The sequence below is a fragment of the Vicugna pacos genome, chromosome 31 (genome assembly GCF_048564905.1).
Source record: "Vicugna pacos chromosome 31, VicPac4, whole genome shotgun sequence".
NCBI classification, from domain to species: Eukaryota; Metazoa; Chordata; class Mammalia; order Artiodactyla; family Camelidae; genus Vicugna; species Vicugna pacos.
This window is the reverse complement of record NC_133017.1, coordinates 4,968,064-4,992,208: the sequence shown is the minus strand read 5'-3', so window position 1 is coordinate 4,992,208 and position 24,145 is coordinate 4,968,064. Positions and strand designations below refer to the sequence as shown.

The window sequence follows — 24,145 nt, the reverse complement described above, 5'->3', positions numbered from 1 at the left end:
ACATTTGTTTCTGGCATGAAAGGATATTTAATAAATGATCGGTTGTCTTGTCTATCTCATTAGCTCACAATCTTTATATTTTTGAATTGTACCCTTCCCCTGGAGAAATGAACGGAAAGAGCGGTGGTCAGAATGAGGTGGGGCTCCATTCTTTATCTGTTACCTCATCTCATCCAAGTCCCCAACCAGGGAGAAGGAGCAAAGGTTTTCTTCATCTTTTAATGAGAGGGCTCCAGTGATGGTGACTTACTCAACTCCAAAACCGAGTCTGGGGGAAGGGCACATGCAGCAACGAGAGCAGTATCACCTGTAGGAAGGCGAAAAGAGCTCAGGGGATGGCTCAATGGGTCAGCCTGATTTAATTTCAATCGATAATACAATAACACACTCTAAAAAATCTAGCATGCAATGGATTTGCTCTTTCTTGACATCTAGCAAGTTTCCACAGCCCACATGTAACATTATCATGAACTAGTGAAAGGATGAGTCCACAGACAAGAAAAATCAATGCCACAGGCACGCTGAAACCCAGGCTGGAAGAAAGGAAGGGAAAGGGCATAGTTAAGAAGAGAGGAAAGTCTGGGAAAAAGACATCATCACAAGGACTCTCAAGCATCATCCAGCAATCATATAATCATTCTTTCAAGAGAGAGTTACTTAGGTCCTATTTTGTGCGAGATTTTACAAAGGGCAAAGAGAGACCGCAGCGTCCATGGTGGCAGCAAGTTGCGGGGCTATAATACAATTCTAATCCTGGTACCTTGCACAATTGTCCTCAGTATAAAGGCAAAAAATAAATAAAATAATACTATGTAAACCATACACATTGCTGAAAAAAATTAAAGAATACCTAAATACCTGGAAAGACACACCACGCAGATTCCTGGATCAGATGACAGCATTCTTGGGATGGCAGTGCTCTCCAGAGCGATGCATACATACAAAGTGGTCTCGATCACAATCCCAGCGGGCTCCTCTGCAGTAACTGACTAGCTGCTGCTACAATTCATATGGGAATTCGAGGGTCTCAGTAACCAAAACGTACTTGAAAGAGAAGTACAACGTGAGAGGACTTGTAATTCTCAATTTCAAACCTTACATCTGTATCTCCAAGTGAGATTAGAGGCCATTTTTAAGTTATTATTTTGTTTATCCTTATTTTCTAAATTCTGTACAACAAATATACCTGTTAGAATAAGAAAAATAAAAAGTAAATTATCTTTTAAAACATGAACACCGATTCATTCATTGGGAAAAAATTATTTTAACTCTAAAGAAGTAAACAAATATCTAGTGAAAAAGGACTACTTAAAAACAAGTGTGCATTTACAATTTTCATAAATTGAAAACTGAAAAGCACAAACACATCAAGTTTCTAGGGAGACTGGTGAAACATATTAACAATTATTTTAAAAATTCTTATTGAAAAATGAAAACTCAAGAAAGGGAAATTCGTGATTTACAGCCAACTGCAAACACATGGAAAGCAAAGGCCTAGAAATCACAGTTCCTTTAACTCTGTTACTAACGGAATAGGAGAGGAAATGTCTCACTGAGGGGACAGTGGAATCCCATCCATAAGATAGAATACACAGTACAAACTGCAGTAATATCGGGAGTGAATAACTTAGAAGAATTCTGAAGTTATAACATTGCTGAAAAACTATAAAAAACACTGACAGGCAGATTAAAACACACAGTCATATATATTATATAGAAACATATGTAGTCTGCTCCCATGTTGCATAGAAATACAAACATATTTGTTCATTTATGGGCACTTATGACTTTATCCCTGGTAGAATATTTCAACTAAATCAAATAATCAATATAACACTCCTCTTGTCAAATCTACTTGATAAGTTACTCTGCTATGTAACCATAAAGTGTCTAAGATAGATCTAAAATTAGTGAAAAAGAGCTTTGTATGGCTTCTTGAATTCTTCTCAAATTTCCAAGCTTAATTTTAAAATAGATCTGAGCAGTATTTCTATATTATCTTTTCCCTTGTGAAATGAACAACACAGTCTGTTGTCAAAATTCTGTGCTTACAAATATTCACGAGCACAGTATCCTCACAAAACTGCTGGACAGCAAAGCACTATCCAGACACTGTGACCAAATAAATGAAACACAAGGAAGACAGTGACCCTATTCTGGAGGGCTTATAGTCTGTGTCAACACAGGGGTTTTTACTTGATTGGTTTGATTGGGTAGCAAAATAAAATCAATCAAGTACTTTCTTCTTTGAGCGTTCTGTAAGTCATGACTGTTTTTAGTGTCATGAGCAGGAAAGACTTAAGCATGACTTGATTAGGTCAACTAGCAACAATCATCACTGGAGAGTGAGTAATATAGAAGTTAACTGATAGCAATGCTTCTGCCTACATGAGCCCTATAATAAATCTACACTGACATCCGAAAGGAAAATAAGGAGATGAGGTCCCCAATGAGAAAACAAACTCACAAGAAATCAAAAAAGGAAAGATGTTTTCATTAATGATTCCAGGCAGTAGTGGAGCATGGTGGTGAAGATCACATATTCTGGGGAAAAACATGAGGGGTCTGAACTCCCACAGCACTGGGTAGCTGTGACACTGATATTTCAGTGAAATTTTCTGCACCTCAGTCTCCTATCCAAAGACGGGGGAAAACAACCGCACCCATCTCCTAGACTGTTTCTACAAATTTAGATATTTTATACATAAAAGCTTAAATAAAATACTTCAGATTTAAAATAATACCCCAAAACACATGGAACAAAGAAAACAAAGATAAATTGGAGTTCATCAAAATTTAAAACTTTGCTTCAAAGGGCACCATTCAGAAAGTGAAAAAACAACACACTAGAGAAAATTTTTTCAAATCATTTATCTCATAAGGAATTTGTATCTCCAAATGAAGAAAAAAACCCCCTACAACTCAACAATAAAAAGGCAACTCAATTAAAAAATTAATAAATGTTCTGAAAAGGTATTTTTCAAGAAAAACATAGAAATGTCCAATAAGCACAATGAAATGATGTTCAATAGCATTAGCTGTAAGGAAAATCAAGTCAAAACCACTAGGAGAAGCCGCTTCACACTCACAACAATAGGTTATAATAAAAAAAAATGGTAACAAGCACTAATGAGGACACAGAGGAAGTGGAGCGCACAGCCCTTGCTGGTGAGGACGTAACACAGCGTGGCCACATTGGAAAACAGCCTGGCAGGGCCTCAGAGAGTTGAACATTTCGTTTCTGACTTACCCAGCAATTCTGCTCTCTGGGCACACACGAAAGAGAAGTGAAAACAGATATCCACATAAAAATTCCCACATGAGTTTCCACGGCGACATTACTCATCACAGCCAAAAAGCAGAAACAACCCAAATGCCTATCACCTGGTGAATGGGTAAACAGAGGGGCCAAGCCATACAGTGGAATGTTATTCAGCAATAGCAAAGCATAGAATAGTGACTCAGGCCACAACATGGACAAACATTGAAAACGTTACTCAGTGTGAAAGTAGTCGGTCACAATAGACGGTTCCACTTACATGAAGTGACTCGATTTACATTAAATGTCCAGCACAGGCAAATCCACAGAGAGAAAAGTGGCTCCTTGGGGCTGGGGGAGGATGGGGAAGATGGGAATGTCTGCTTATGCATACGGGGCATCCTGTTGGGGGGATGAAAATGTTCTAAGATTGAATGGGATGCACAATTCTGGGCATAGAGTAAAAACCGATGTACATTTTAATGGGTGAATTGTATTAAAACTGTTAAGAACAAAAGTATCTCGGGGCAGTACCTTCCAGAGTAAATGCAAATTGCTAACTTTTATTAGAGGAAAAAGAAACTGCTCTCAGCATGAAAGCAGGAGATCAGCAAATGTGAGTTAACAGAAATTGGACAAGAGCATTTCACTTGAAACAGTTGCTGAGTGTACACGAAATATTCAGAAATAGGAGAATCACCTTGACATCACGAAGAAGCATTCTGCTTCAAATGCAGATCAAGGATTCGGCAAGCCCTGCTGCCAGAAATGAGCAGAGAAGAATCCTGATTCATAAAACTAGCACCAGAGCCAACAAGGAAATGGTGGTGAGGAAAGCAGGCGGCGAATATCTGGAAGAGTTTGCTACAAATATTTTCTCCACCGAAAATTTAAAAATAAAATGAAAGTGATGAAATGCTGTGTTGACATCACGTGAATGGGCTTCCTTCGGTGCTCGACTGTTCTGTAACCCAGATTGATAGACTCAGGAGAATCAGCATGGCTCCTGGGGGTCCCCAAAGGACTGCCCACCAGCACGCTGACCACCATCACATCTGCCAGAGTTGAATTGCAGGGAAGAGACCAAGTTCTGAAAGGTACCGGAAATGTTGACAAGGGAAGAAAAGGATGAGTTTAGTCCTGGGACAGAGGCAGTGTGAGCAGAGGCCAGAAGGCTGCAGGTGAACTGCAGTAGACCTGGGGCAGGAAGGGATCACGGGGGAGCATATCTCAATTCTCTTCTGTCTCTGCCTCCGGTAGGAGAGATAAAGCCTGCATCCTTCTCACCTGGAACTGTGGGTTCTGGCTGGCAGAAGTCTTACCGACACGGAATGATTATTCAAGACTCTGTGGAAAAAGTCAAGAAATCGAGAGGGAGTAGGGAGCCATCTCCATGAGCCTCTCAAATGTTCCCATATTTATTGTGTATAATCAAAGGAAAAATTCATTAACAGTTGTGAGATAGTAAGGAGGAAATTCGGGAAAGACAGGATGAGGCAGAGATTGTAGAATATACAATGAGTACAAAGGATTAGTGTATGTTTAGGGAAGTCATGGGGTGAGGGGAACAAGATACACTTTTAGATATGTTCATTACAAAGCACACCACCAGACCAGCCAGGTCTTTGTTTTGGGGATAATAGACTAACAACACACAAGCCCAGCGTTTATAGCTGAGGGTCTCGGTCCTTGCTTTGCAACCAGCAGAGTGCTACCTAAAACCTCAACTACACAAGCAAAGCATTGTCTCTGCTTTTTAAGGAAAGGAGACTGGAGTGAAGATGCACAGGAACTTGCTTGCAAAGCAGTACCAAAGCATATTTTTTCTTCTTAAAGTTCAGAGGCGACTGTGCTGTGTTATAATTTGTTAACGCAATCATGGGCTCCCACATGGAACCATTATGGAGGACACCCTAGGATGACTAATCCTGGATGTGGGTCTCTTCCTGCCATCTTCAGCCACTCTAGCAGGGTCTACGCACATCCGAGAATAACGATCCTACGGAACCACCCACTCTCTTAACTCCTGATGCTTGAAACTTAATTTTAGCTCTACACAACTTTCCGTAGTAAAGTTTCAGAAATAAAAGATATAATATTCCTTTTATATCTCATCATATTACTGATTTTTCTGATTGCTCTCTGCTGCTTCTACTTGGTAAAGCACCTCATTCTGCAGCTGAATTCAGTAATTTCCGTTGTGCATTTCTAGCCAGTTTGGGCTCGCTAAATTCTATTGGTCAAATATCGATATACTTAATTGATTTCTTTGTTCATCAATTTCAGCCAGGAGGAGAGGGAGTGTCACTCTTTTCCTCAGCCCACCCTCAACACTTTTCTCATCAACTCAGGCCTCCTGAAAACAAAACAAAGTATTTTTTTCCCTTCTACTCTTTCCACAAACCCAACAGGAAACATCAGTCTGGAGAAAGTATTCAACACAAATTTTAAAACAAAAATCTATAAACCTGAAGCAACTCCATCTCCGAATCATGATACACAATGACATGAGAGTAATTGTGTCAGGCACAAAGCTTGAGGGAGCCTGACTACCTGATTTCTATTCTTCAAAGGAAGGAAGATTTTCGTATTTTTTATTATCATTCTTGGTCATTGTTTCTGATTATGCCAAAAAATAGTTTATGAAATAATTATGCACTGCAATAACAGATTTTTAATGTATCAATTTTAGAAGGCATTCAGAGGGGATAGGAAAACCCACCTCTGTAAAAAATGTAAAATTTCTTCCCCTGTTAAGAACACGTATACAAAATGCAACAGAGAATTCAAATTCTTGTGGAGAGGATCAAAACCACAGAATCAAAGCAAAGTCATTACAATGAGTCAATTTAAATTTCACTGGACAAACATGCTCAATGCATACAAATAATTTTAAAGGCACACTGCAAACCATTCACTTAATGATCTGCAGGCTAGAGGAAGAATTTCCCTCTTGAACAGACAACAGAAATCAGTAGGTTGTCCCACCAAACCAGGAGCAGAGAACAATCAGGTTTTTAACAGTTTTGATAAATCAGCATGTTCTAAAGATCAAAATCCAGAAATTTTAAACATTCATTCAAACCACAATGAAACAAGCACTTAAAGAAAAAAAAACACAAAGAATCTAAGCACAGAGGTCATTTAGATAGATCAGTGAGAATTTCTTGTACCGCTGGAAGAAAGAACAGGCTATAACCTTTTACTTGAAAAATAAAACTTCTTTTAAAGATAAATGCTAAAACATATTTCATCTTTCATGTTGCCTTAAAAAATCTGAGGTACTTGTATCTGATCAGAAAAGCAATTCTGAGTAATATTATGTTACAATTCAGTGCCAGTTTGCTCTAGAAGAAAAGAGAAAAGTTACTATTTCTCATTCTGCACAGTTTAAAGAACCTCCCTGTCTCTATACCCTCCCATTTCCTAAGCTCAACCTCCCTAACCCTTCTGAAACAAGTATGAGAAAGTCTTATTCCCAACATGCCAAATGACAAAAGAATATCAATTTATTTATGTAAATATATGCCTACACCTTGAAATGGAGGAGAAAGTTATCAGAAGTCTATATGGAACTTCTTTCTATCTTCCTGATATCACACACACAAACGTTCACACAGACACAGACACATACCCCCTGGATTACTGAGCACTTCACAAGCTTAGTACTTACAACTTGTAGAAGATAACTTTGTAGTTAATTTAAAATACAAAACTTTCAGCTTTTGAAAGTCTTCATCATCTGCTAAACCATCCAAATATCAAAGAGACCCAATTAGCCTTCTCTGTAGAATGTAATTTCCCTTGATGGCAAAACAGACCCTAAGAAGTACTGGATCAAAGATTCGTGTTTATCACTACCTATGATCGTTTTTAAGCACATTAACAGATTCAGAAATGTATGTCTCATCAACATTTATTCCTATTGAAATAGCATACGTGTTCAATTGTCTATACAGTGACTAGGTCCCATGATGGTGTTTAAGAGCTATTTTGTGTATAGCAATATTTATATTCAAGTGCAGAAAAGGAGGGTGTGTTTTACTCAGTTGTAGAGCACCTGCATAGCATGCACAATGTCCTGGCTTCAGTCCCCAGTACCTCCAAAAAAATAAATAAACTAAGTGCATATTTAAAAATAAGAATAGTGCAGCCACTATGGAAGACAGTGTGGAGATTCCTCAAAAGACTAGGAATAGACTTACCATATGACCCAGGAATCCCACTCCTGGGCTTGTACCCAGAAGGAAAACTACTTCAGGATGACACCTGCACCCCAATGTTCATAGCAGCACTATTTACAATAGCCAAAACATGGAAACTACCTAAATGTCCATCAACAGGTGACTGGATAAAGAAGATGTGGTATATTTATACAATGGAATACTTCTCAGCCATAAAAACCGACAACATAATGCCATTTGCAGCAACATGGATGCTCCTAGAGAATGTCATTCTAAGTGAAGTAAGCCAGAAAGAGAAATAAAAATACCATATGAGATCGCTCATATGCGGAATCTAAAAAACAAAAACAAACAAAAACAAAGCATAAATACAGGACAGAAATAGACTCATGGACCGAGAATACAGACTTGTGGTTACCGGGTGGGGGGTAGAGGGTGGGAAGGGATAGACTGGGATTTCAAAATTGTAGAATAAATAAACAAGATTACACTGTATAGCACTGGGAAATATACACAAAATGTTATGATAAATCACAGAGAAAAAAATGTGACAATGAGTGTGTATATGTGCATGAATGACTGAAAAATTGTGCTGAACACTGGAATTTGACACAGCACTGTAAAATGATTATGAATCAATAAAAATTGTAAAAAAAAGAATAAACACAGGGAAATATACACAAAATGTTATGATAAATCACAGAGAAAAAAATGTGACAATGAGTGTGTATATTTCCATGAATGACTGAAAAATTGTGCTGAACACTGGAATTTGACACAACACTGTAAAATGATTATAAATCAATAAAAAATGTTAAAAAATAAAAATAAAAATAAATAAACAAAGTTGCAAAATAAAAAAATAAGAATAAAGTTATAAAAAAACGCAGACTAAAAACCACTGCAACCTAGGTACTACAATTATACTAAAAAAACAAGTGTTTCTATCAAATATTCACTATATGCCAATCACAGAGACAACCACAAGTCACCCCTGAAGCTTCACGTGTGATTCTCAACAACCCTACTAAGTAGACACGGATGAGAAACCCGGCTCTGCGGATGAGGAGACGGAGCTCAGAGGAGCCGGGGACGCTGACCGTCCTACTCCGTGTGACACCGCGTCAGCCCAGGGCAAGCGCTGACAGTGCTGCACTGAGGGGACACCCAGCTGCATGGACCCTTGGGGTACTGGGGAGTCCCAGAAAACACTAAAAATTTTTCAGTGAAAAACCAGCTCAAATATATTACACTGTGCCGCATCCCTTAAACAGGGAACGTGAACGAGACCTTTTTGATGCGTCCATGTTCTTTCTGCCATCATCAGTTACTTGACCTCACTGCGTCACCAGTGATGATCTGGACCCCATATGAAGTGCACTCAGATGGCAGAGCTTTTAATGCTGTTTTATGAAGTTTGTAAGACTCTGTCTATGCCTCACACTGGTGGTCATCCATCACTTCTCACCAGTGTGGACGTACCACCTGAAATCATTCCTTTCTGCTTTTTAAAATCCCTTCATCTACTCCAGACTTTTCAATAGCAAAGAAGAAGCTAAACCACAGACAGTGGACAGCTTTTCACCAAATGGACTCGAACAGCCCATCTGACTACCTGGAAGCCCTTTTCTTCTATTAAACCCAATTCCAGGTACTTCATCATTTTCTGATTGGTTAACTGGGCCTCTGACTGGCCTACTCAGAGAGCTCCCAACCTCACATCCAGAGGTGGGAGAGGACCCTGCTGTTGGGGGAAATCAGTGAGGAAGGTGGACATCCTTCAGCCACGTCTGCATGGGTAGAAGTGCCACAGCGTGCTCAGAAATTATACCGTCATCACCCCTGGGCTCCCATGGACTTGTTTCACATTAACCAAAGTCATGAGACACTGATGCAAGAAAACCAGAAACTTAGCTTATTAATGTAACAGAAGACGTGAATCTATGAACCAGACTGAAATATCAGAGTTCAACCATGAGTACATTTTCTCCTCCACTGCCCAATAACGGGCAATCAGTCACATGGCAAGCATGGACAGAAACGGAGCAGGAAGGGTTTCTAGATTAACTCAATGAACTAAATTTCTATTATACGAACAGATCTACTGCCCAGAAGACAATTAACGCCAATCACGGTGCACTCTCCGTGGACAGCGGCAAGACATGACTATGAGCACCCATGTAACTCTCCTTTCCCTGTCCTTTATAGGCTAACTGATGCACAGAGGTACAAAGATTCAGGGATGCTGATAACGCTAAACACAAAAAGCCCATCTCTGGGAGCCTCAAAACCAGACAGCCAGGGTTTAAATACCAGCTCTGCCAATTACTAGTTCTGTGATTTTGCCAACTTAATTACCCTCTGTGTGCCTCAATTTCCACACTGTAAAACTGGGATAACAATCAAACCTTCCTTACTCGCTTGTTGAGAAGATTGAAGGATTCATTTCTGTAAAATGCTCAGAAAAGAATGTAGCACATTTTGGGTGTTCAACAAATGTCAACTTAATATCAAAGTGATTTACAAGTCTCCCCTCTAATCATCTTTTGTGTTTCCTGGCTAGCCTAAGTCCCAAAGAACATCCTTATTTCTCCTTTTATAAACAATTGGGGAGTACCCTTATGTTCCATCCCACCACCTGTTTAAACTGAGGGAGGGGATGCCTCCTAACCACTCTTTTGGGCCATGGAGAGTGCTTCTCCCTTCACACCCCTGGCCCCTGGCCCACAGGTAGCACTCATCACACTAACAGAGTGAGGTGTGAGTCCGGGGAGACAAGCGGGGCATGTGAAACCCTTCCTTTCACTCCAGTGTTGGTCACCATTGGGAAGCACCTGGGATGCTCAGCTCCATGGCAGGAAAGCCCTGTGCATGAAGGGGCAGGTTCTCTCAAGGGAAGGCTCGCTGTGGCCCAGAGCTACATGGGACAGGGTGAGTCTGTATTTCTGGGACACAGTATCATGACACGCATTTTCCCACAGCCTTGAAGTTCATGAAGAACGTGGCTTCATCAGTAACAAAGAAGACATTTATCGCCTGTCTACTCTTTTGTGTCATCTCTCAGTTGGCTGCTGGAGACAACATGTGTATAAGTATTGGATCTCCTTAAGCCCCAAAATATATGAAGCAACAAATAATTCTGTGGCTTAACATTGGTTCAGGGCGACTGTGTAACTGTCCTGACTCTGCTGATGCTAAATTATGGGTATAGGAACTATGGAACCTCCTCAAATATCTTTCATCATAAAAACAGCTCTTCTTATTTTCCTGTTTCTTAGTAATTGCCAAAGACTCCCAAATGATGGCTTCACACAAAACAGCAGCTAAAGTTTAAGAGCCCTCTTGACATACTCACTGTGGTAAACACTGCACATAATTTCTAATTCTCACAATTCTACAATTCATATATGAATGTCCCCATCTCACAGACGAGGGAAAAACTCAAAACGAACTGTCTCAGGCTCACGTGGCTCAGTGGCAGCACGTGCAACCAAACCCAAGTCAAAAAACTACACCCCTTTGTATATGTACCAAATCTCCTACCACCAATTAACACACAGCGGCGGGGTCAAAACTCAGGGAACTCAATACACTTTTCACCTTTAGGGTCGTCCAGATGCCGCTTCTAGCTGTTTTATAAAATCCCGGCTCACTGGTTTCTAACACTAGAAGAAAAGCCCGATTTTCCCATTGCTTGCGCAGCAAGTCTGAAATGTTCACAGTGAGATGACAGAATAAATCTAAGATATAAGCAGAATAACTTTTCCAGGTAGACACACATAAAAGACATTGGGCTCTTCTGAAGCATTAAGTAAAGGAATCAAAATAAAATAAAGTTATTTAAGCCTTCTTTTACAAACAGGAATGTTAAGACTGTAAGAAGGTGCAACAGTGCCACCTATGGCTAAAATGACCTTCCAGGTTGCCGGGAAAGATGCAACACAAAAATTGCCTGTAGGATCAGAAAGGAGAATCAGATAACTAAAAGCTTATGTAGCATATACTGCACTTTGATTCGGGGGAAGGGAGGGATATTCAGTATTTAATTTGATACTGCTAATACTCCTGAATATAAACAGAAGACATAGGCTCATGGAAACTCATCTTAGAAGAGGAAAGAATCCAGTTCAGCCACTTCATTTTACAGGAGGGGAAACTGAGACATGGAATGTGTCCTCCTGGCAATCGGCAGCAAAGGCATCCTAGGCCTCATGTCTTGCACTGTAGCAAAAACCAACAGATCTGTACTACACCTATGTTCATAAAAGTCACGTTTGTATTTTTCCAACAGTAGGTTATCTAATATCTTGCAAAATACTTCTCAAAGATCCAGGATATCATACAAGTTTGTCGACATACAAAAATATTTATTTACATAATAAAACAGCATGAGCTTTATTCTCTCTATTAAAAAAGTAATGTGTCAAATCAATGTTTTGATATTTTAAACCTGTTAAGAGTGAAAAAAATCAAAATTTTCTTTAATCACAAAAGAGAGGAGCTTATTCCCTGAAAATGATCAATGTGGATTTTACTAAACTTAATTGATCTGGTCAGAATCCCACGAATTTAAATATCTGAGTGGATGGTTACACGGCAACATAAATTCTGATTGGTAACAATACATATTCTGTGTAAATAATCTTCAAGGTCATCTGATTAAGGCAATTTAAATAGTCCCTGTCTCACTAGAATGATACAGATTTCATTAAAACTTCATACTACACCAAAAAAAAAAATGAATCCTTGTTACTTTAAACCATATTCAAATATATCATACATATACATATTAAATATGCATCAGAAATAAGCGACACTCTTTAGTATTCAGAGTTGATCAATCTAAAATATCTGTCATTGTGACAGCACTTTTATTAAGCACCTCTTGTGTTCTTTGTATACAAGGCGTCTAACTCTCACAGTCAGACAATTTAAACAATATTACTAAAATTTCACAAATGAGGAAATGTACTTAAGCCATGAAAACAACTTACATATTCATCAACAGGAAAGAAAAGAGTAAAGACTTTACTTACAATATTCACTGACAATCTTTTCTTCCATATTAAGACTACATAAAACCAATTCAGTCTTTGTAAGTATTTCTGTCAATAAGGGCCACTAGAGAAAAACAAGTAACATCAATAGCAGTGGTTGGACTTTCAGAGCCCACTTCTCTTTTGCACTATAATTATTTTTAATGTTATGTTTTTAGTGCTTACAGAGCACTAAAGTATAAAATTAACTTTTTAAGTAATTACCTGAGAATTATAAATTTGTGAAAATAAACAATTGTAATTTCTGCCACTCTGTCTCACCTTCTCAATGGTGTCTCTCCTTTGAAGGCATCATCAAGCTGAGATCACTAAACTCGGCCATTTATGGAGTCACAGGTGTTCGGGTAACCACTTAACGGGAGGCTGATTAGAGGAGCAATTAAGAAAGCATCCTGTGCAGCCTGGGTTCCAGCACCGAGCTAGCCACAGCCTGCTGCGTGTAATTTGGGACAAGCTGCTCCATCTCTCAATCCCTCAGCTGCAAAAAAGGAGACACTGATACCTAAAATCAAACACCTGCTATGAACTAAAACATGAGGAAAGCATTTTAGCCTTAGGTAGGTGTCCACTCACAGCGAGTTTGGTCATTATGATAATGAGGATGCCTGTTAATAAATTAAGCTAGACCACAAAGGAGAAATCACCTTAAAGGAGAAACATTTTAAGTCAATGAGCATTTCTTTTTGGATGGATTGCACAATATTCTATTGATTTTTTTAATAAACCAAATTTTGTCCATTAATTATAGATTTACAGGTTCATGGACAAGTCTCCAGAAAAAGAATTAGAGGCCTCTAAACTCCGTAAATTAAGAAAGTAAATTAAAAAAAAATCAGGGAGGAGGTTATACCTCATGTGGGAGAGTATGTGCTTAGCATGCATGAGGCACTCAGTTCAGTCCCCAGTAACTCCATTTAAAACTTTGTTTTTTAAGAAATGGGGAATTAAAGCAAAAAGATGGAGGAATACAGACTTTTTTAGAGACTCATCTCAGATTTAAGATGGGGAAGATACCATCTATTTCTCAGAGGAAATTTTGAGGACTATGTAAACTGGATCTGAGATATCTAGTTCTTTAACATTATTCATGAATTCATATTACCAAGTCATAAACTACCTGATAATCAACAGTGGTGATACTGATCATAACAGCTGCCATCACGGACCGAGCTCCGGCTAGGACTGCTCTGTTCTGACATCTCTGCCCCTGAGGCCTCACCAGACTGACAGCACTAAACTAGGTCATTCATGAGCACCTCGTGTAAGTCCTCCATTTGTGCTTCTGACTCTCCCCTCACCAGCTCCTCTGAGGGAAGCACTGTTATCATCTTACCCACTCACAGATAAGGCGACTGAGGCACAGAGGCTAATCCCGTTCCAGGTCACATTGGCATTAAAGGACGTCTGTATTTCTGCTGTTTTGCTTTTGACAAAGGAATCTGAGATATCAATTCAAGGCAGACTGTTAAATAATCAAGTCTGTCAGGTCTTCACCTCAAAGAGCAGATACTATAAATTCCTGATGTAGGATGAGGCTGCCGCCACAAACTGACTCAGCTTGAAATTAATATCCAAGATGAAGCAGCGGATACACGTAAATATTCACGATTGTCAAGTCTGCTCACGGGTCTGGGCCCTTCACTGCCTGAACGGGGGTGAAATCCCCACCCGTGTCTGGGAGAGATGCACGGTGCTTCCCGGGCTCAAACAGGCTTCACGGGCTATTTCCTCCCACAGACTGGCCTCAGCGATTAAAAGCTCTCAAGGTTTTTACACCATGCAAAACAAAAAGACATTTCTGCAGATGGAGCACTTTCTTAGGCTTAAATCTTTTTTTGCCTACACTCACCCAGGGGGAAAAAAGAAACATGACTCTGCAAAGTCTCTGACCCTCACCACTCACAGGAGTAGAACAGCCACAGCAGAAGATGGCTTTTCACATTGCAGGATGAGAACAAAATAAAGATGCCCCAACAACAGGCACTCCCAGACACAGCGCTCAGCAGTCTTCTGCAAACTCACGGTTGTGTAGCACCCATCACCTTCTATTTCCAGAACACTTCATCACCCCTAAAGAATCCGCCTATCACTAGCAGTCACTCCCTAATCCCCCTCCAACCAGCCCCTTCCAGCCATCACCTGCTCTCTGCCTCTGCATGTGCCTTTTCTGGGCATTTCAGATCACTGAAATCAACAATATTTGACCGTTTGTGTCTGCTTCCTTTCAATTAACAAGCTGTTATCAAGGCTTGTATATTTTGAAGTGGTATCAGCATCTCTTTCTTTTTTTTTGAAAACGTTAAAGATTATTAGAAGGTGGTAAGCACTATCAAAAAGAGTAGAGTGGAGCATAAGTGATTGGGTTTCAAAGGGAAAAGTGTGGGTTGAACAGTCAGGGTGGACTTCCAAAAACAGGTGGCCTTTTTCATTTTCCTCTTTTTTTTTTCTTTTTTATTCACTCTTACGTGTGAATAATCTTCCACTACATGGAGATACTACATTCTGTTCATCCATTCAGCAGCTATTTATGGACGAGTTCCAGAAAAATGAGTGTAAGAGTTGACTAGCATGGATGGCATTTAAGCAAAGGGCAAAATGTGCTTTCAAAAAAAAGCCAACAAACAGAGGCACAAGGAAATTCAGTGCGTTTCTGAGCAAAGTGCTTGCTTGCTTCGGCAGGACTACCGTGCAGGACTGTGGCGGATATTGGCAGGAGTCACGGTGTGGGAGAAACATGAGAAGACTCCCCACTGCAAGTAGCTCAGACAATTCTCCTCCCTCATCCTGTATTGTTAGAGCAATGTTTCTAGGTTACTCTTATTTCAAGTAATAGCACTTTAACTGCACATCTGATCATCTCCATCAGACCACCTTTCCTCCAAGCAACAGAAAAGCATTCAATGACCTGAGCAGCTCCAGGACATAATGGTGATGGATTAGGGAGTCCTGCAGCATTCCAGCCTGCAGGCACAAACCCCACATGTGCCCTGGTGATGTCCAGAAAATAAAATGCATGGAAATATCTCACTGTTTTTACACGACATCTGCCCTCAATTTGCCCCAAAATCATGCTCGCAAAGCACTAATCAACCTTCTCAATACAAAAATAAAAAAGCTAAGAAGGCAAATTTAGGCTCTTTCATTGAAAACCAGCAACCATCACTGCCAGTATCTGAGCTGGAATGCTCCTGACTTTGAAAACCACTGCGCAGTTACTTTTCAAGCGTAAAACTCATATATGTATTCCACATAGATGATATTGCAGTAGGATTTTTCTTTTCAAAATTTCCAGTTGCAACATTAGCACAAGAAAGTTTATGTATAGGCTTTAAAAAAATCAATTATCCTCCACTTTCTTAATTTTGAACTAATTATTATTTTATAAATGTGGCTATGCTGCGTATTATAAACCGTTTGATTTCTGAAAACAAGACCTTCATGACCTCACTATTTCAGAGAAAACTTTAACGATTCTTTGAGAGGTGGGGCCTGGGGCGCCCACTATCAGCTCTTTAAATACTGACAAGGATGTGCTATTAAGTAATGCAAAGGCTATAACTCCACATTAGCTCAGAAAGCAAAGAAACTACACCAAAGTCTTCCTTAAATATTTTATGTATTTCTATTCTTTTGAATATTAAAGTTCTTATATGATATGATTTTTTTGAAAAAGACAACAGCTGTATTAAATTTCCTCTCACCAAGAAAGCAATCTTTATGAAGTAAAAAACCCCTAAGGAAATCAAAATGACAGGACGTTTCTAGCTAAGTGAACATCCAGATCTGAACACAAACCTAAATCCGATCAGATCTCACTCGAACGAGCTCTACAAAGTCCTGGGCAACCCTGGAAATTAGCTCTTTTGTTCCAAATGTTGGCTGAGCTAAGATCATCACACTAGGCAGGGAAGGAGAGAAGAGGAAAATCCACCTGGCGGCCTCCATCAGTTTTCTTTCAGCCACAAAATGCCTCTAGGTCGGCCCGCTAACAAGTCCCCCAATAAGGAAAGCCAGCATCCACACTGCCCCTGCCGTCCCCAAGTAGCCCCGATGCCCATATCCCAGCCTGTGAATGGTCTTCTAATGATCCCCCAGTTGGTGGCACCCACCCCCTCTTCCCCGCTATACAAACACAGAGAGCCATGGCAGCCTTCCCAAATCACAAATTTGATTACATCAACCCCAGTTCAAACAGTTCAGAGGCTCCCTGGTAGAGTTCTAGCCCCACCCCAGACCCTGCTCGCCCATCCTCACCTAAGTACACAGGTCCCCAGTGACCACAGGGGCCCCTGACCTGCTCCTACTTCCCACTTGCTCCAGTCTCATTTTGACTGTTTCCCAAGGAAGCCTTCCCTCCCTCCAACCTCCACAATTTGTTCCTCTCTTCCTAGAACATTCTAGGCTAAGTCAACTTCTGACAATGCTAGGCTCTCAAGAAGCAAATACATTTTGCTTACTAATGTGGCTACACGCTCTCTCCCCTAGACTCACAGAAGTGCACGTGTAATGTATAAATGAATGACCGGTTGGGTCTCAAAGGGACAGACATACCTGCTCTCGCCCGTCCTGATCCTTCGGTCTGTAGAATATCAGAAGCAAAACCAGAAGTACCTTTCCTGAGGGTCACTTCTGTTGACACCCTTCACTGCCTACTGTGTCAGTTCTAGTAAAACTCAACTTCTTCCAAAGCCCTACATCCCGAAGCCCTACATCCCGGACTCTCTCCAGTGTCCTCCCCAGCAGGGGCTCCCTCCACCCTGGACCGCACAGGGCACTCTCCACAGGTGCCCACGCCAAAAGCCTCCAGGCCTCTGCCCGGGCTGCACCTGCGATCTGAGACACATTCTTGACTCCTTCTCCTGGCTGACTCTTACTCTGTCCTCACAACTGAATGTAGAGCCCATTTCTTCCAGGAATTCCTCTCCGATAATGTCCTTTAGGTCTTGTCTGGTCTCTATCTATAGCAGCAGTACATGGTGACCAACTGGGTGTTTGCCCGCTCCTTTGAGACCACGAACACTTGGGAACCACGTGGGAAGGAGTGAGAGATTACAAGACAGTTGAGGGAAGCAAAAAGCAGAAATCACAGTCCAAGTCCCAAATTCAAGGATACTTTCTCAGAAAAAAGTATAAACTATTTCACATGTGTGCAATTTGGCTACTATTTTTGTGGCTTGGGGACAGCAAGAACTTGGTGTTCTAGTCCAAAACCTAGGTTACATGCAAAGAAATGTATATATTCATATCCAAAGGAAACAAGAGCTGCTCAACAACAGTTTGCAGTTAGAACTGAAAGGAACTTTGATAAAGGCAATCTCTCTCTCTCTCTCTTCTTTCTTTTCTGGCATCATATAATTTTAGAAGTATTTGCGTGACTAACAGATGGCTACAGCCCGTGATTCTGCACTGGAGTGTTTGGGGCTGAGGAAGACCAGATTAGATTCACTCTGTAAATGCAATCACACCAACACACTGATAGGTGCCGTGGTGGTGAAACTGATGTTCCAAAGCAGGCAACCTTATTCGGTAAGAGAACTCTAAATAGAAAGGAAGAAATGCAATGTCCTATACTGAATTTCATTTGCTATATGGGCCATTAACTGATAGTATATCTTGACTAATGAAACCCAAAAATAAATTGTCAATGTCGGTTTTCTTCATCTGACCATTTTATGCTAACATCGGATATTAAATCCTCACTCCATACGGAAGCTCAGGCCTATGCTGCAGCACAGTTACACCCCGTGGAAGAAAGCCGACCAAGGGAGAATTGGAGAGTTTCCCTTTAGAAGCTGCGAAGTGTGGTTTTACACCTGTATATCATTTGCAACCACATCATCGACAATGGAGTTAGACGTTACCTCTGTGGGGCGAAAAGCACTGCATGCTTCAGAACCATCAAAGAACGCTGAGCTTTGTGAAACAGTCCTGAGGCACTTAAATCATACTTTTTCTGAAAGGCTCCAAAACTGACCCACTTCACCATTCCAGGTATAACAGGGAAGTACTGGAAACAGTAGAGAGAACATGCCCTTGAAGTCTGACAAGGCTCTGCTTGAATCCTGCTACAGCATTTATCAACCGCTAAACAAACCAATTCCTTAACCCCTCTGAGAAGGCTTCCCAATCCCCAAAAGGGGGCTGTCAGCGCCCACCTGGGAGTCATGGATGTGAATGAAACACGCAAGTAGGGCGGCCGACTGCTACCTGACACGGGGCCTGGCTAGTTTCCCTCCGCTGCCCTTCTGCCCCTTTAAACTTGCACTGATCCCCCTGGTAAGGATCAAGCCCCCGGAACAGACTGCCCGTATCTTCTGTGTATCCCTGGATACATGACTTACACTTAGGAGGCCAGAAAAACAACTACCTCCTCCCAAGTCACTAACAATATTCTTAAGAGTCTGTGTATTTTTAACTCTATTTTTCAGGGAGACTATTCCAGAACTTTCCAAGCACCATTCTCCAGGTTGGCTCCCCTCCCAGTGCCCATCCTTCTTACCTCAGATCCTCTGTCTGACTGCCTCCTGTTCATGGGAAAGCGAGTCCGGTAGGGTGGGGACTCCCTAGGCCTCCCTCCCTCCCAGGTGACTGTGAATACCTTCTCCCCACTCCAACTCCAGCTTCTGAGGATTCTAACCTTCCGTATCCTGCAGCCTCTGCACCTTCCTAAGATGCACACGTGGCCAAGACTCTCCCTTTGGATTTCTTTCTGGCTGGCCCTGCTGACCCCCAGGCCCCTTAAGGATAAATGGGATTGCTCTGAAAATGACAAACGCCGCTGGCTGACACACCAAAGCTGCATGGTCTGGGCTTTCCTCCAACCAAGGAACAGCCCTCCCCTCCCTCAGCCTCAGTCTGCAGCTCTCGAGATGATCTAATTCACATGCAAGGCTGTGAACACCAGCTAAGAATGACGACTCCCAACTTGTATCTCTAGTCCAGCTCCTTCACCTGAGCCCCAGTCTCATAGAGCCGAGTGCCTCTTTGAAGTCCTAACTTGGATGAAAATGGCATCTTAAAAATGCCTCATGTCCACCATTTACTCTGGAATTCGATTCCTGGCAGGTACCTCCCAGACTCCCCATTTTAGTAACAGCCTCAGCACCCACCTAGTTGTCTCAGGTCACATTCAATTTCCACTGTTCCCTCCCCCCGGCCCTGCCCTGGAATCAGTCCTGTTATTTTTGCCAATAAGCTGATCTCAAGTGTGGTTTTGCAGGGACCATGGCCGGAAACACACAAGCTCACAGCATGGTTCACTAACAGTCCGCCGTAGGGTGCTCCCTGGAGGGGGAGGCATCTCCTACCTCTGGTCACCTCAGAAGGCACTGGATTCTCACACAGGAGGCCCAGGAGAAGGGACTCAAGATTTTCCCGTGGTCTGAGCTTTGAAGGGCCCGAGGTCTGGGGGAGCTCCTAATTAGCAGACACACTTGCCAATGAGCAGATGAGGATGGGGGAACCCACGCAAGGCTGTTATCACTCCAACTCCTGGGCTCTCGGGAGCCACGGGAAAGACCTGTGTCCAGTGTACAGCCCGGCCATCACAGATCCCAGCCTGCATTTGCCAACCCGGACAGCCTAGACTCCGTCTACTTGCGACACTTACTTCTGTTCTGTTCCCCAACCAGAATGTGATGGACTCATTCAGATATTCTGGCCTGTCTCAAGCGAGACAAATTCAGTGAAAAATGAAGTGTCCACATTTGGACCAGAGCATGAAAGGAGAAACAAGGCCTCATGGTCAGCATGATGGTGGTGGCCAAACCCTTCCACCGGGTGAGATGAACCATGGTGAGGGTGAGAATCCAGGGTCCTAGGTCGGCCAAATCATCTTCCTTCACGGTTGTCTGGGGTGTTGGAGACTGACTACCACAAACTAACGACACGGCTGTCAGTGGTGGATGTCAGCTGCAACAGAAACGGATTCAACTCTTTACTGCCAACATGGGTTAAAAGTAAAGGCCGGGGCAGGGAGGTCTGCACGGCTGCTGAGGAAAACCACAGACCCAGCTCTGAATGCCCACTGGCTGGAGCAGAGAGGAAGCTACGGCCCTTTTAGCTGTCCCTGTGTCCAACAGATCCAGGTGAGCCAGCTACTTAGGAGAAGGTCATGTTGTCCTGATACCCAGAAAAACCAGCCTCGTAAAGGGAACAAATAGTGTCATGGATTTTAGACCCAATTCTGCCCCTTTATGAAGGCAAAGTAAAGTAAATGGCACGGGGAAGTTGAATGCAAAAAAAAAAAATTAAAGAACCAAACGGTGACCGCTTCCTCCAACAGCGTCCCCTGCAGCTGTCACCTCCGTGGCGGCCACTTCCTCACCAGTGACCGCCAGCCAGGAAGCGCCGTCACGCACGTCACACAGCAACAGCCAGGAACCGCGTGCTGAGCACGTTTGTGTAAAAGCAGGAATCGAGCAATATGCTGCAGAGTTTGATCTTACAAGTTTAAATACTCCATGAAAAGAATCCCTGAGCAGCCGACTAAATCAATTCGCATCTTACTTCTTCAAAACAATCAAACAAATTTAATAAGGGCGCATTTGTCACCAAATAAAAGGAGGACCAAACAGGTCCCTCAAAGCAAGGATTTTAACAGGTATCTAACACCAGTGGGTAATGTGCTAACAAAGCAAATATTCCAAAACATTAGAAAATACAAAATGACTAGGATAATACATGGATCAAGACAGATATTAAGATTTTGCTTTTGAAAGCGATGGAGACAGTATGGAGGGCAATCTGGCTATTTCCAATGCAGGGTGTGCACAGCCCACATTTTCAGAAGCAACAACATGCTCACTGGGCAGTACAATTGAAAAAGGAATAAAGAAAAAGGAAAAGAGGAACAAGAAAAAATTAGAAACACACAAGAACAAAAATGATTTTGACAGCATGTACAAGAATTTACGTGAGTGTGTGAGGCCAGGGACGAGGGGATGGTGAGACCCACCCTCACCCCCTGCTCCAGGGAAAGCAGGGACCTGAGGGGAGTGGCGCTGCTGGGGGACCCCAACGTGGTCAGCGCCCCTAACCAAAATTCCACCTACAAACTTCAAGGCAGCTTTTGAGCTACAAATTGTGGTCGCATTTCAGTCTGGACCGTTTTACTCACTTCCACCAAGAGTAGCAGGAGAGAATTAGGCTCTGCTCCTGTACCAAAGAATTGTTTAAATAATTAATGACTGTGGAATACTAAAAGCAACAATGGGGTAAAAGTGACTGGAGGAGAATGTGCTTGACCCGAGCTCACTGGCCGCGTTACCTCACTGACGTTCAGAAGCTGGCTGAGCCCTTATGGTACCAGAATAGACAGACCCAAAAGGAGGGAGGTTTAATGCGCTGCTGTATTTCGATACTGGGAGCCATGCCTGGTACACGAGGTTCTGGGTAAACAATGGGGACAGTGTCAACCACTGTGGGCTAATTACACATCCGGATACTCCGCCTAGTCCCAAGGGCAGACTTCAAAAGACAAAAACAATCTGGCATTCTCTGGTGGGGCTGCAGACTCAGAGACAAGCATTTGTTGAGCAAAAATATCACCAGTGCCTCCTATGACAAAAGAGGAGGCACTGGCGTGGGGGCTGGGGCAGGGCTCCAGACTTCCACTGCTCACTCACCAGTCTGTCCAGGGGGAGAAGTGTTCCCTGCTTATGTTGCACCGATGCACCTACCTTGACTAATGCCTGGGGCCTCAGCAGGTGTTGACAGGAGAGGTGAACGGAGCCAGACTTGGTGTAGCACGGTGCTGGCAGCTATGCCCTCAGCAGTGCCCAGGCTCCTATACATGCCAGCTCATCTTAAGAAGCAGATGGGGAGTGCGGGCATGTAGATCACAGGACCCTGAGAGGACAAGTACAGATCATGGCTACAGCATGCCTCTCCCCTTCCTTAAGTCATAGAGGTATGTCTGGGAGGAACAGAAATTTCATCCAGAGCCCGCTACATTGTCTCTCGCAGGTGGGACTCGTGTCCCCTGTGCTTCTCACTCACAGGGCTGGTCTAGACATTCTTTTTATCAATTCTCTAGCATCTTCTCCTCCAACTTACCAACAACCAGAGAGTAGGATCTGATCTTAGCTAAGTTCAAGAGTCACAGAGCACTTCCTTCACAGCGGGCCCAGCAGCATGTGCCAGGTTCTCCGACCATCACCTGTGGGACCACCATGAGCCCTCTCCAGACTCAAGGACAGAGGCCGTAGGCCGGGGGAACACAGCTTCCCTCACTCTCCCGAGCAAAGTTTTCCACGTCTCGGAAAAGGCATCTCACCCTCTTCTGCCTGAGGGACAGCACAACAGATACACCGGGAAACAGAGCTGAAGTTGGGGGGGTAGGCAGCCCAGAAGAGCTCGTCTGTACTTCCGAGGCAATGTGGGGCCGTTGACTTAATCACAGGGAAAAAGTGAGAATGAACATTTCCCTGCTCTGTCCCATACACCGTGATACGCCTTTCCCTGCATAAGGAGTTCATTCGGAAGTCCCCGGCGGTGTTTCTGATGTCCTAACTTGGCATGGAGGCTGTCGGGCAAGAAGAGAGGGCCTGAGCAGAATAGGTGCTGGGCCTGGGAGGCAGGAGACACCGGCTCCAGCCCCAGCTCAACCAGCTCCTCGTTCCACCTCTCGGGGTTCAGCATCTCATCTATAAGCAAAGGGATGAGACTGTCCCAGGACAGGCTGCCCAACAGAAATGAAATGAGAGCCATGTAAATAACGTTTCCCATTTGCCACGTTTAAAATGGTAAACAAAGAAACAAACCAACAAACAAAAAACAAATACTAGAAACTGATTTTAAGAACAGATCTTACTTAATCAACTGTATGTAAAATACTATCATTTTGACATGTAATCAATATAGGAAGTAAAGAGATAGTTTATATACTTTTACTAGACAAGCCTCAGTGTCTGATGGGCATTTGACCTACAGCACATCTCAGCTCAGTCCAGCCTTCTCCCCAGTGCTCCTAGCATCAGTGGCTTTGGCTACTTTATTGGACAGCAACCCCAGGGGTCCCACCATGGTCATGGCTGTAAACCAGGAGTAAGTGTCCACACTAACCCTAAAAGGATCTCTCTGAAACAAAGGCGGATTCACTTTGAAATGTCTGTAAACCGGCGGGCTGCATCTCCATCCCCCCTTGGCTACAAGACAGACTTCTTCCTTGCTGATCCCTTTCTGGATGTAGGGAAGCAATCCGGCACAAAGCCAGGGTGGACTGGTCTCCAGGTAAACTTACCTGCTGTCTGTGTCCACTCCCATGAAGTCCTCCTTCTCAAACGGGATGTAGGGGAGGGGGATCTTGTCCCCAGAATTCTTGGGGCCACCATCCAGCCACTTGGACTTGAGCAAGATGAAGAGTGACTCAGTGAAGTCCTCGATCCTCTTCTCCACCACCCTGCAGTCCTCTAAATTTGAAGGCAACGTCGGTGCGCAGCTGCTCGACTTCCTCCACATGCAGTACAAAGACAAAGAGCTGAGAGTCATTATCGAGGTGCCATACAGCTCCTCTGCACGTGGAGCTTCTCCAAGGCCTTGGCAGAGATACAGTCGGTAATGGTGACAAGGCCCACGACCTTGCAGTGTTTCTGGAAGATGCTCCACCCATTCTCGGGCACATAGCGGTGCCTGTAGTGGATACA

General features: G+C 42.8%; 1 long non-coding RNA gene across 1 annotated transcript in view; it reads right to left on the bottom strand.

Moving 5' to 3' along the window:
* LOC140690719 (uncharacterized) overlaps window positions 1-22,349 on the bottom strand; it is a 47,972-nt gene extending 25,623 nt beyond the window's left edge. The window contains exons 1-3 of the long non-coding RNA XR_012065994.1: window positions 22,181-22,349; window positions 859-1,044; window positions 164-307 (exon numbers count right to left, since the gene is read on the bottom strand). This is a non-coding gene — a long non-coding RNA (uncharacterized lncRNA). The remainder of the gene's footprint in view (window positions 1-163; window positions 308-858; window positions 1,045-22,180) is intronic.
* Between the last annotated feature and the right edge of the window lie 1,796 nt (window positions 22,350-24,145).